Source organism: Lissotriton helveticus, chromosome 9 (genome assembly GCF_964261635.1).
Source record: "Lissotriton helveticus chromosome 9, aLisHel1.1, whole genome shotgun sequence".
NCBI lineage: Eukaryota > Metazoa > Chordata > Amphibia > Caudata > Salamandridae > Lissotriton > Lissotriton helveticus.
Window position 1 is genome coordinate 402,522,816 of NC_136070.1, and position 14,601 is coordinate 402,537,416.

The window sequence follows — 14,601 nt, forward strand, 5'->3', positions numbered from 1 at the left end:
ACCCTAGCCAAACTCCTTGAAAAATGCGTCCAATCTCAACTCTGTGCACACATTGAGAATTTTCACCTCCTGGACCAACACCAATCCGGCTTCCAGAGTGGGCACAGCACAGAATCGACTCTCACTCACGTTATGGATGACATTTTAAAAATGCTCGACAAAAATGAATCCTGCCTCCTTATCCTCCTTGACCTTTCCCCAATGTTTGACACTGTTAATCACGACAACCTCCTATCCATTTTGAAGCACAGGATGGGCCTTTCTGGTGCGGTGCTGCAATGGTTCTCGCCCTTCCTCCACCACAGAGCCCAAAGAATTAAGGCGAACCACTCTCTCTCCCAGCCATCAGCAGTATCCCTGGGGGTCCCCCAAGGTTCTGCCCTATACCCCATACTCTTCAATCTGTTCTTGGAACCCTTAGCTGATGCACTAAATTCCGCTGACATTCTATTCCATATGTATACCGATGATACGCAACTCTATCTGAAAATCTGCTCCCCGAATATCCTCATATCACTCAACTCTACACTAATAAATATTCAAAAGTGGTTAACTGAGAACTACCTTTTGCTGAACACCTCCAAAACAGAATTCCTTCTCATCTCTCCCCCGAATCACATCCCCAAAATAGACCTTTGGTTGAACCACCTCACTGCCTTCAACTGCTCCCCCCCTCAATGTTGACTCAGCCAAATCTCTCGGACTCACCCTAGACAAGCACCTGAACATGAAAAATCACATCAGCAATGTGTGCAAGGGAGCTAATCACCTAACGAGGATATTTCGGAATCTAAAACCTTTCCTACCACAAGCGAACTTCAAGAAAGTGGTCCAAGCGCTTGTTTTGCCGAGGATAGACTATGGCAGTGCTATGCTCTGTGGCCTCCCCAAATATACCTTGGCCCCACTAAGGGTTTCTCTGAATGCAGCGGCCAGATTGGTCACGGATACCAAAAGAAACTAGCACATCTCCCCAGTCTTAAAATCCCTAAATTGGTTGCCCTATGAAGCACGAATTCAGCTAAAGATTTCCTGTCTGTCTCATAAAGCCCTCCATTTCAATACCCCCAGTTATCAATCGCAAAAGATTGAATTATCTGGAGGGGGTAGACCTTCTAGGAGTGCTAACTGTCTTCTCCTGAAACCACAGATCTTTCGCAAAAAGAGAACGTGTCAACAACCGTTCTCCGGCTCTGCGCCGAAGATCTGGAACGCTCTCTCACCGGAAATACGCAGAATTTCCTCCAAGGTTGCCTTCAAATTGGAGGTAAAAAGATTCCTCATGAACAAGTACCTACCTTAAAAGGGTCTTGGATCGCCTGCTCTAATGCTCTAGACTTACACCCTAAATCCTGCCTTGGGTATTATTCTGCTTTTCTTGTCACTTGCTCCCGTCCCAGTTGTCTATGGTTCAATTATTATATGTCCCTTTGTTGTCCCTTATGCTCATAACCTTTCTGTTTGATATGCATATTTGATTTGCCTGCATATTTGATATTCCTTTGTTGACTGTACTGTAACTATTGTAAAGCACTCTGATATCCTTTGGGACCATGTTCCCGCTATATAAAACCTTATAACTAAAATAAAATAAATGATGGTCAATGGTAGTGAACACTGCAGATAGAAGAAATCATAGAAGAATAGATGAGGTCATTGTGGGGAGCAGAGGTGATACAATTTGAAACGTGTGAGGGTAATTGTATTTGAGTGGAGAGGACCGAAATATGATTAGAGTATTGATGAGATTGTAAAAGGAAAGGTACTCAAAGAGCCATCCCAGTGTTTTGGAGAATAAAGGTTTGTGGGTTACAGAGGTAGGTTGAGGGCCAGGTAGGGTTCAGCTGTTGGTTTCTTTAGTAAAGACAGGACCACAGCAGAACTGAGAAATGATGGGTAGATACTGGATATGAGTGAGACATTAAACACAGCAGTATCTTGGAAAAGTGAGGGCACTGACAGCATAAGATGCCCACCACGAAGGGGCTTGCAGATTTGATATTTGGGATTAGCTTTGCAAGAAATGTGGTGTTGAATTGTGAGAACAGACCATAGTGAGACTGCGAGTTATTGAACAGTAAAACAAGGAGGCAGAATCGCAAGTTGTAAGGTGACTATACAACTGATTTTGTTAGAAGTTGACTGTTAAGAGATAGGAGTGTGACAGGTGTGAATGGTAAAGAGAGTGGAGTGTTCATTGTATGGGTGGTGACAGAGGTGAGCTAATGTAGTGCTAGAAGCTTCCTTATTTAGCAATATTGAGCTAATACTTTAGCTGTTCCGTAGGTTGTATGCAGCAGCTTGTCCTTAATGACAGAGTGGCTTCACCCCCACCTTTTGACAGACATGAAGAATGTCTATCAGGGTAAGCAAAGGTCAGCCTGACAGACATTCTTTATGTTCAGGTCAGGCAGCCAGGCACTATACATGTGCTAAATTATCAGATGCTTGGCTGTCTGAGCTGACCTTTTCTAGGCTGAAGATTTCATAGCCCTATGGGTGTGACCTCCTCAGCCCGGCAAAGCGCTTGGAGGATCTACGCCTCCTGATGAGGGGGAGCGTCACTGATCCCCCTCGGAACTGAGAAATTCAGTTTTATGCACTGAAGTGCCCAGGGCCAAATGTTCCTCAGGGATGCCTTGTCACAGAGTGGGGTTGGGTCAGCAGTCTCACTGACCCCTTCCCACTCTGTGACGAGCAAGGGACTGTCGCCACCTACTCTCATTGGCTGACTGAAGGTCGGCCAGTGAGAGGAGTCAGCAGTCCTAGTCCTGCTTGAGGATGGGTGAGTGTATGTGTGTGCATGTGTGGTCCCGCCTGCCCTGTCCTGCTCGAATTACCAGCTACCAGTGCTTGTTTGTATGTGTGGAGATTGTCTGTTCTTTTATTCTTGCACCATTTTACTTGGTTCTGATAGCTCACTCCATTCAAAGTTACAAAGACCAGCACGACCAGCAGCTTGACCTAGGTTGTTAGTTGTCGCTGTCCAAAAGGATTACAATCTAAGGTACATCTGTTTAATCTTTTTTAAAGTCCGCATCAGGGGCATGCTGTAGCCATTCTGTGGTAGGTTTCATTAAGTCTTATGTCTGGTAAGCCCTGTGTAGCATGTAAATGTATATGTTTAAAATGGGCATTGCAGGAAACGATGCGTGGGTACCACAACATTTTCCCCCACTTAATGACATGAAATTCCTTGCCTAATTCTATTTCCCATTTATCTTTTAATGACTATAGGAAAAGTCCTTCATACTTTTTCAAAGCTATGTAAAACCAGCTAATTAATCTATATCCCTTGTCCATGATGTGAAGGGCTTGTAGCACTGCTTGCATTGCTGGTTCTTTTGCGTGCCATTGCAGAGCTTCGTAAAAGCCTGTACTATTCTGGTGTGTAGTAAAAAATGACCTCTTTGCAGACGATGTCATCTCGTAACTTCTGAAAGCTTGTTAGGTTACCATCTTGAAATAACTTGCCTACAACTGTGATGCCGAAGTCTCCCAGAGGATCAGCTGACATGCGATGGATAGGCCTGCTTGAGTTGGGAACCCGATATATTGTTTGTTGATTAAATAGTGATCTGGGGAGATCTATGCAAGCAATGTGATATGTTCTTGGTTACTGAAATTCAACTTAAAGTTGTCGGGTATGATTAAAGGAGTTGTTGACTGGAAAAGTTTGAATAAAAAGTCAGGTTTTTGAAATTATTTTTCTGTTACACGTGGACAACGATGAGAGTCACAGTATTGGCCTTCAATATGGCATTGACTACCCATCAGAAGGCAAAGAGTGTGACATTAAGTCCCAGAAATGTAGGGGTGTAGACTCCTCCAATTCCAAACCGTGGAAAATGGCAGAACAAGGTAACAACATTTCTTTACCACCTCGATTTCTTTAAATAGGAACTTTTTGGTTTTGCTGATTTTGGATTTCTCATTCTTGAAAGAATTTTGTTTGTCACAGGCTTCAGACTTGTTCATAAGAAAGTGTAGCTAATTTGCCAAGGGCTGAGTCATTTCTGTACAGTGTCACTGATGTTCTTCTTTTTTGTCTGTTGCTAGAACATATTAGAAAGGAGACACTTGGGAAGTAATTTATGTTGGTATTGAATCGAGGTTTTAGCAGTTGTTTTGGCATGAGATTCGCTTTTACTGTCAACTGGTCTTCCTGGACATATGTTACTTGGACCATAGTATTTTGACTGTAGGTCGTCAGAAGCTTGCTACATGTAGGTTGATCTTTTTTTCATTTCTCCTCACTGTTGAGAGTCGGTCAAGGAGCAATACAAATATTTTGAAGGCCTAGTAGTGGCCCAGAGTATTCATTAGTTCTAGGATGTAAAACAAATACTTGGTCTTTGAATGAGGTAAATACCTTAAAATGAAAGTACATACACCCTGGAAATGAATTTCCATTTTTTTGTTGGCCTTGGCTTTGACTGTAATCCTGTATCATGCAGGTCAGGATTGTCGACTGTTGTGAAGTAAGGGGTAGAAGTGTTGTAGATATGAGACTGATCCAATCAGCACACATAGTTTGTAAATATGTATCAAATATAATGACTTTGAAAACGATCATACAACTGAAAATTGTTACACAACATTACCTTTCACTGAAGTGATATTAGCTATATCCAGTCCTGCCAAGTAACACGCATCAGGCGTTAGACTAATGCATTTCAATGTCGTGCTCCACATCACCGCCCAGAAATGCGTAGTCACTCATATGATACGTTCCTCATTATGTGTCTCTGCTGAAGCGCTGGCTAAAACTTTGGAGTGTATGGAGGCTGGCAGTGCGTTGCCCTGACCTGCCCGCACTGCCCCTGCGGGCTTGGGGTGCTCGCAGCTAAGCTATTGGCTGTTGGTAGGCTCACTGCTCTGCTACAATGTATCTTGATTCCTGTGGTGCCGTGCAGCTCTGAGTCAGACAGCCTGCTTCCTGACCTCACAAAGTAGTGCCCAATGAGACAACTGGCTCAGGCAGTCAGATTGTAATAAGTCTGGCCACCCATAGCGCTGCATGGGGGACATTACGTTCTGCTGCCAGCAGCCCGGGGAGTTTGTGAGTGGCTGGCTACTGGTTTGCCAGTGGCGCAATCCTCATGGCACTATGCTTGCACCAGCCCTGCGGGCCGCCTATGAGTTGGCTCAGGTTTTAGGGCCACTGCCCGTGGTGAAATCAATTATATTGCCGAGTCTGGGGTCCGAGTCAAGTGCAGTCATGGAGTCAGTGACTGACTGTTACTCGGTTGTGCTGCAGCCCCGGGCCGCCAGGACAGACTCTGTCACACTGGACGGGCCAACTTACTCAGAACAGCTGGCCAACCTGGACTAAGAAGGCAGGTGCCGGCAAACCGAAATGATTTCTGCCCGCCGCTAACAGGTAATTTAAATAATTGTTCATATTGTCACTGTCAACACATATTAATTTACGATATTTATGCAGCTGGCATCACAGAGAGGTGACATTTCTGCTCAGTCTTTTTTTAATCATAAAATAATGTCACAGAATGTGCCCTATTTGCTTTGTCGCATAATTTAATCAACATGGCCTTATAACGTGGCCCTCAACTGCCGTATAATTGCAGTGGCTATGGGATAAATTATCCTTTGTTACAGTAGCGAACAGACGTCTATGTAATTCAGTCTAGACTATAGGCCACCTTCTTAACCGCACTTTGCTTCACTCCGGTGCTGCCTTGCCCCTCACTCAGCGTATTTCCATGTGCACCTGTTGCAGCTAGCTGCAATCACTTTATAAAAACCCAGCTGTAGTGCCACACACCATCCGCTGTCAAGCCATACGAAACACAAAAGTGGGAAGAAAACAGAGTGACTGCCACTTTCAAAGCAAGCAAAGCCCCAGTGTAGACTCTTGACTACAGCCTTTGAAGGAACGACCACTGTTCTGGTGTTGGTCACCTCCCAGCACACTAAGTTTGGGTTGCCACTTGGTGTATTTTACCGGCGTGGCATGTATTTTTAAGTGTAGACCGGTAAGCAAGTAGTACGACTACTTACTATGGTACAAGCTGCAAAGATGTCCACCATCTTCAAGTCAGGCTGGCCACGTCACCAATTCACTTGTCATCATATCGTTTACATCTGCTGTTGTAACACTGTGATGTAGACCTGCTGCCTTTTGACCAGCAAGCTTAAAAACTTGGTGTTAGTTGTGACTACCTGCTTACGAGCGATCACTTCCTATGTGAACTTGGAATTTTCAAAGTATTCCCAGAGTACACATCTTTGTGTGAATCGTTTTCAGCCTTTTTATGGATGACAGCACTAAAATCTCACACTGCCCAGTGAGGATTTACATCAGCATTGCCACTGTGTCCGCCATAAGCAGATGTTGTGGGCTGTATTCCTTTCTGCCACCAGTTGCGGCTGGCATGCCTCGCGGGTGGGGAGTTGGGCGTGGGGGGGAAGGGGGGTCACGGGGAGGAGGGAAGTTGTGGGGGGTCATAATAAATCAAAAAAACCTTCCCTTTAGGCTGGGTCCCGTGTCTTCTCTGCACCTGCTCCCCTGCGTCCAACAGGAACAGGAAGCAGTCAGCCAGGCTCCCTCCCCTAAGCCAATCACAATGCTGCAGCGCAGCATTGTGATTGGTCTGAGTGCTGTAACATGGTGCTCAGCCAGGGGCTGGAGGAGTGGGCATGTTCTACGTGCAGGCTGTAATGCAGCCTGCTTGGAGAAGGGGAAAGTGCGCATGACTGGTTTGGGCGGCCTGAGAGGGCCGACCAAACAGTCATTGTGCCCTCAGGAGTGGGCAAACCACTCCTCCCCTGCCCTGCTCCATAAGCAGAGCAGCTCCACCCATCCGCCCACCAAACAAAATAAAATGGTAATTTCTAAAAGTTATTACCATTTTTTGCTTTTGCTTCTCGCTCTGAGAGAAAGCAGTGAGGTGACACTCCTCCGCCATAGTGGAGGAGCCGCCACTGTCTGCCACGTCTGTTGGGTGGGTAGGGGTGCAGGGGCACAAGGAACGACTTAACTGCCAAACATAAGGAGCAGTTTGGTGTGACGCTGAACTGGTCAGTTAAGTCAGCTGGGAAGATCCATGTTGAGGGCCTTCAGTAGCGCTAGTGCGCAGTGATAACACTGGTACCGCTTCTCTATTTATATATGCCAATTAAGTAGTATCTTTTAACATTCTGGTAACTTTATTGACAAACCGGGCCCCCAGGAATTGCTGCTGGTGCCCGGCGCTGGCTGAGTTAAATCACAGGAAGACAGACGACCCTCTTGGACCTCCTGACCTCGACACACAAGTGCATGTTAGTGGCCTTCCATTACTGGTGCTCTGCAGCAGTTTTAAAACATTCTTTAGGTTTATCTGTGGCTCATATGCATGTAATTTCTGACGTTTATCTGTTTCCCTGGTCTTCATTGCTTGATTTTGCTCATGAGAAAGTGTCACCCATAGTTGCTGAAATGTCACTCATATTTAGACCAAAATTATTAAAATGTCACACATGGCAATCTGAAACCTTGGCAGCTATGTATAGCCTTTGAATCATAGGAAAGTGTGATCGGCTGTGTAAAGGGAAAGTTAGGTGCCAGAATGTGCAATTTGCACACTGACTATTGTTGGAAAGGGTATGAAATTTACGTTGAGACTTTTGTACTAATAGGCTGCATCGCAAATTGTCTCATCACAGAGGGTGGCGAAATGACCTGCACAATGAACATGAAGTAGGCAGGTCACAATTTATTATCTCCTGAGATTGGCAGCGAATAAAGGGATGGTAGGCTGCAACGGACAGCAATCCTTCCCAGTATTTGCATTCTTAAAAAGAAAACATTTTCATTTAAATAAGCCCATGTTCGTTAAAGGGAAAAAAAAACATTTTCAAAAATGTTTATTGGAAACAATGCAAGGGGAAGACCTTGGGTGGACCAAACAGAATTTCTGAGCACCACTGCAATCTGCCCGCTCCCGTCATAGGTCCCAGAAGTGAAGCTCTCTCACAGGAACCCTTCCCCTCTATGAATCATCACAACTCAGGAATCAGTAGCTCTTCAATGGTTTTCGACCACTATTGTGGTCACACATCATTGATTCATTTAATTGTGAAACCTAAAGTGGGTGACTGCCTTTTTAGGTCTCGGCTAGTAACGCGCTGAAAGCGCGTTCTCGCCAGAGAACTATAGTCGGCGTCTCAGCCCATAACGAGCTGGAATGTGGCTACAAGACCTGGCCGCGCGCATCGCGTTGTCCCATAGGGTAACGTTGTACGCGGCTACTTCTTCTCTCCCCAGCATAGAGCGGAGCGGATCGCGTTGCGCGCCTCTCTGGAATGCAGGGGGAGTCTGCAGAGAGGCGTGCGTCGGAATGTACTGCCTTTCCCCGCCCCCCCGCCACCAGAGACAACCGGCCCAAAACCAGCGCGAGTCCCCGTGCGGTCCGTACGCCCGGACCGCACTAGCGCTTTTTGCCACTTGGGTAATAATAATAACCACTTTTTGCCACTTTTTGCCACCTGTACCGGCCGCTCTGTGCCGCCCGACCCCCTAACCGCCCCACAGCGTCATCCGAGAGGATCGGCTTCGACACCGCACCGTGTGAGAGCCCCAAAGTAGCGTGAGCCCCGGACCGTCCGCCTTGCTCGCAGAGCCCCGCTCCTCCGCCTTGATCTCTGAGGTCGGTACGAGCCGTTCCCAGCAGGGAAACCGCGAACCCGTCCCCGGCCGCCTTCACCGGTCCGCAACGTTGGAATTACCGATGTAGTTGTACTGCATGCATTAAAACGCAGCTTTACTTTTTAGTATGTGCTTTAAATGCATAAAAGCGCTGCTTTTATTTTCAGTATGCGCTTTTAAAAATTTGTTACTGCTTTTATTAAAATTCAGACTAATTAGAGGCACACAATGTAGGTGCGTACAACTGGCGTCACATTCTTAATTTTCTGCATTCCGCTTCGTATCACATACGCTGCTGGAAAGTGTAGTCCCATGTAATGTCACATGAATGCCAAGGATGACAGATACACAGTTTGTTTCCAGTCACGTGGGTTGTCGGAATGCTGGAAGTGTGTAGGTAGTCTATGATGTTGCGCGCACCTTAACCCTCTGAGATGCGCGTGCGCAGTGTTCCGGTTGTTGGCGGCTGTCCCTTGCTCTCCTCCAACGCGGGAACTACTTACACGGGCTGTCGCCATCTTCGGAGAGGATTGCAAGGGCCGCAGGTAAGGGACTGCTCGTCCTTGCGGTAGTGGCGCTTGCTTAGCTGATGTACCTCAGGGATTATTACATCAGGTGTCGACTGCCATTGCCTGTAGTGGGCTGTCAGTGTTAGCGAGAGTGTCAGCGAACTTGTTGGTGGTAGGGGGTGCACTGTTGGGGGGCGTGTCCAGTGTGCTGAGCTCTGGCCCTAGTCTAGTCAAGTGTTGTCAAAGGTACAGTGAAGGGCACAGGTACAGTGGAGGGCTCTCCACACCTTCCTGCATTGCCTGACCCAGGGTCATACCCCTCACAGTCAGCACTGTCCACAGTGAGAGTGGTTATCTCGCTCTCATTACTGCAGTACGGGGCTTTAAGTGGAATGAAAAAACTGGAGGGTTTCTCAAAGGGGCATGGCCAATGTAATTAAGGGCGTGGCTTAAAAACACTTCAACTAAAAAAATCTGTTTAGCATAGTGTGCCGCCCAACTTGTATTTTGCTGTTCCTGTCATTCATTGCATCTAGATATATGATACAAGTAAACAAGGTTAGAGTCACCGCGTGCATCCATTCCCCTGCTAGCTCTGTGCCCAGCGCCCTTGTCGCCTTCCTCCCCCCACCCACCCACGCCCAATCTCACTCACAGTAACATGTTCTGCTTGCCGAGGGGAAATAACATCACCCAGCACGGCAAATTCCAAGCAGGCAGCTGCTGATTAATAACTAAAAAGAGCTGCTGTGCATGGCCCTTAACAACTTGAGACCGAGCACGGACCTGTAAACATTACCACAGGTACCAACAACCAGGAAAACAAGCATTTGCAATGCAATATGTGTCGCATTATTAAAGGTTGAGCTATTGGCATTGCTAAATAATGCAACACCAATAGCTTTTGTTGCAGTTGGTGTTGCAATATTTAGCAATGCCAATAGCTCAAACTTAATTAACCCGAGACCTATTGCATTGCAAATGCTTGTTTATGAATAGCAATTGATTTTAGAGTCGGATAAACCTATCCAACTCGTAAAGTGCTTTTAGTCCATTTCACTTGCCTATTTTGCTGTTTCAAAGTGTGATTTTGTGAATCACAGTCTTTGTGACCAGAGACGTTTTAAGGCATGGGCAAAGTGGGCATTTCCCACGGCCTCACCTTCCTAGGGCCCTCTTTGAAAGTGAACTTTGTCTCTAACTCAATTCAGTGTATTTTTGGTATCTTAACCTTTCACTTTAATTAAATTTTGTTTGTCAGCATAGGGCTTGAATTAGCAAAAAATGGGTTCTAAATCCAATAAAAAAAATAAAAAAAAAGTTGTTCCAAATAGGGGCCCCAAAACAATGTCTTACCCAGAGCCACCCACATCCTTAAGATGACACTGTTTGTGACCGCGAAACAATGTCACACTTTAGGCCAGAGGTCTTCAAACTTTTGTAGCTCGAGTCCCCCCAGCTGAATTTTTTAGATGTTGGGCCCCCCACCCCCTGACAGAAATTTCTGGAATTGACCGCCACGCGCACATTCCGTACAGGGGTGAGTGAGGTGACCATATGAATTTGGGTGTGCATGTTAGTGCAGAGTGGGACGAATGAATGTATGGTTAGTGGTGGGCTTATTGGAGTGAGATTGCAGATGGAGCAGTGAGGGGGACAGGTGAGTGAAGTGTCACGAGTGCAGGTTGAGTAGTGTGCTCTTGTGACTGCAGGGTTAGGTACAGGGTGAACTACACAAGTGCATTGGGAGTGCAGAGTGATCACTGTGAGTGGAGGGTAAGTGGGTGAATGGTGTGAGTGCATCGGGATCAGTGTGAGTGCTGGGTGAAAGTGAAAGTGAAGGGTGAGAATGAGGAGTGAGTGGTCTGAATGCAGGGTGCATTCCCAGACACTTGAAGTAACTCAGCATGTTATTGACGGCAGCATAGGGTTTCAAATGTATTAAACCATTGCTAATATGGCAGTAACCAGGTATCAGGGTGGAGGAAATAAATAATTTGCTGATCCCTCAACAAACTTCCAGTCTTATGATTAGGGTTGCCAGCTCATTATTTTGTTGTCACAGATGGTAGAAAAATAAGGAGTCACCTAAAGCTGTATTTTCACCACTTGTCTGTGCAGACTTTGAACAGCAAATATAAATAGAAAGAACTTTTAATTGTTTTCTAGAGCTGCATGAATGATCCATGACTGATAATAAAAGGGAACAAAGACAGAAAAGTCACATTACAAATGAATACATACTTGTTATTCATAACCATATTTAGCAATTTGCAGGCTGTTTAAACAACACATGGCTGGCTTGCATTTTGCGCGTCTGCCTGTGCAATATTAAAAGAAACTTTCAGGGACGTTTTAAGGATTTTGGGGCCTGAGGGCCAAATGTATTTTCGGGGTCCCTGTTCGGACCAGCTTTGATTTTATGATCCAGTCTCATATCTTTCATGCCTTCTTTGGTCAAATACTAAATGTGTGTACATTGGATATTCAGGGATAGTGATGTGTGTTTTCAGTATGTAACACAACAGCTGTTCAATAATATTACTGCAAATAATCTGTCACACCCTTCCATTTCTCATATGTGAGGTCCTGTATTGATCTAAAATAAACTTTTTACATGGATGTTGCATGATGCATAAACATTTTGTCTGCAACATGTCTGTAATAGACTCTTGCACATTAAAAGTGAATTATAGAAACACGCTATTTACAACATACAGCAGTAGCCACCTAAACAAATGTGGGCAACAGCATGGATGTATGTATTTATTTATTTGTTTGTTTGTTGTCACAATTTAAGAAATGATTGCTCAGCCTCTTATTTCCTAGTTCTGGCAGAGTTATTTTTGGATTTTGATATCCAGGAATGCACTTTTAACCGAAACTACCAATTTGCAAATATTTGACGTTCTCTTCCATCTAATACAGGTGTTCACATTCCTTTTCGAATGTACATCGTGACTATTAGTGATATGTACGGCTTTTTTTAATTTATCTTACATGAGCGTAACCCCAGTGGTGTAGCAGCTGCTTTGGTAGCATTGGTCTCTGAACCTGTGTTAAATCTGCTGGTTACTGCACCTCAATTCTACCTTTTGTTAGCTACCCAGCTAATATCACATGCCTATTTCTATTGCTTTCAATTGGGTCCATGGAGCACTTGCTGTGCCTCTGTTATCTAACTTTCCCAAGAGGGGGTTAATTTAGAGCTGAAATGCTTCAGGTGCAGTGAGAGGTGAGGGGTCTCCTCTGCTAAAACCGAAAGTGTGTCTGTTTGTTTGCTTTCGGTTTTAGCAGAGGAGACTCATTGCCTCCCACTGCAGCTGAAGCTGTCAACTCCGTGAATTAACCCCCTCTTGGGAGAATTACCCAGACAAAAGAATGGGCACGTAGTGCCCCATCGATTTCCCCTCCCTCCTCCCTCCAACCATACCGGAGTTCTCCACGAAGAGTTTCGATGGACGCAGGGAACAAAGGAGTGGCGCCCCCCCTGGGATGGTGTCGCACCCCGGGGCGCGCCCCACAGTTTGAAGAACTCTGCTTTAGGCACATATTCTGTTATCAGAGCCATGCCTGCTTAACTTTTTAGGTTTTCGGGGGGGGGGGGGGGGGGGGGTTTGTTGCCGATTTAGATTGTGCCACTCTACATGAGCACCAGTTGCATTACAGATGGACATATTCATTTATAGGCACGGTAGCTTAAGTCATTTCCCCAGAATCACAGCATGTTTGAGCCTCCTGCCAGACTTGAACCTGGTTCCCCAGCTTCAAACTCCGCCGCCCTAGCCGTTAAGCCACACCCTCTCCCTCATTCTTTTTTGAAATTATAGGTTGGGCAACAATATAATACAGGTATGCCAAGTGATGACATACTTTTTGTTTGGGATTCAAGGAAATAAATACGACTTACAAACTCTGTTGTCTCCTTTCTGAGACATGTTTACCAAGGGGATTGTGATCCCTCAATGGTGTTGCGTTACTATTTACCGATGTACTCTCTATTTTTCACAAGGTGTATTTTGGCAGTAAGTGGATGTGCTATTTCATATCAAAAGTGATTGCAGGTGACCTTTTTGTGACATATCAGGCGCACATGCAAAAATATAAAATATTGCAAGAGCAAATTAAATCTCAATTTAATTTACTACATTGTTTTAAAGATTCTTTGCTCCAGTCCGGAACTTAATTTGGTTCCAGGTGGTGAGCACAGGCACTCTGTTTGATTCGGAACCTTTATTCACTTCAATATCAATTGACCATAAAAAGTACAGACTTAAAGTTAGTTTGAAATCAACTCATAACACGAAACATTAAATGGCACTTCATCAAGAATTATCATCAAAAGCGTAGTACATACTTCAGCCTACTACATTTCTGAATATATTTCAGGAAGAAGGAAACAACCACCCCTGAGAAAATATTTAACAGAATAATAAAATCCCTAAAATGCAAATGGGCACCATAATGACAAAGAAGATTAGACTTTCCTAATACAGATTGCCCCCCTATGAATAAGACAGTATTAAAACAGAGTAACAGGTCGAATGATAAGTTGGAATCCTCCATAATCTCTATAACTCAGTTTCCAATACCACAAACCCAGTTTAAAAAAGTATACATTTCTCTCAGTGTTCTCTTTCATATAGATGCCATAATATAGGCATGGTTTGAGATGCCCTAATATAGGCATAATCTTTAACTTACATTAGTTCCCTATTCTCTACAATAACGGGCGCTGAGGGCTGAACCTTATCTAGACTGTGGTTTGGGTACAGAATGAGGGGTTTTCCCAAACAATGGCCTCCTATACCTTCTTAGATGTGCTCATCCTGTATGATTAAATATTCTTAAGAGTTCTAAGAAACCAGGCAGGGCTAGAATCCACCTGAAGAAACATCTACATAAAAGGTTCATCCCACACGTCATCTTCATACCCAACAATGGCTAACACAAGGTACAAGGGAAAAAGGGGCTCTATACTTTTCTGTATAAATACAGCACCTCTTGCTATCTATCAGTAGTTGGAGGGAACCGAGACTTCCAGGCCGACACACTGACCAGAGACGCTGATTTCTGCATGCAGTCGCTCAAACTGACTGTGGTCTATCCATCCCTTGGGAGGGTCCAACTCGAGACCAGGACGAGGTCCCACACTCTCATTATTCAGGTAATGGGGTTTGTCTAAATCCTAGCGGGATTCTTGGCTCTTTCGCACATACCCACATGCTAGGTACACTTAGGTACATCTAGACAGGCATCCTAGGAGTATGCGCATTATTTTATAAATGCATTTTCTATTCATGTATATGTTCATGACTATTGCAAAATGGTAGAACTGTACTATTCCTTTTTATTCACTGATCATATATCTCTGCTACTGTTTAACAGTTGTCGCAGCACATATATTTTACACTAGAAGAACAACTGTGCAATAAATTCTTA

General features: G+C 44.8%; 1 protein-coding gene across 12 annotated transcripts in view; it reads left to right on the plus strand.

The window, feature by feature from the left end:
• EVL (Enah/Vasp-like) overlaps nucleotides 1-14,601 on the plus strand; it is a 528,612-nt gene that overhangs the window by 343,880 nt on the left and 170,131 nt on the right. The window lies entirely within an intron of this gene.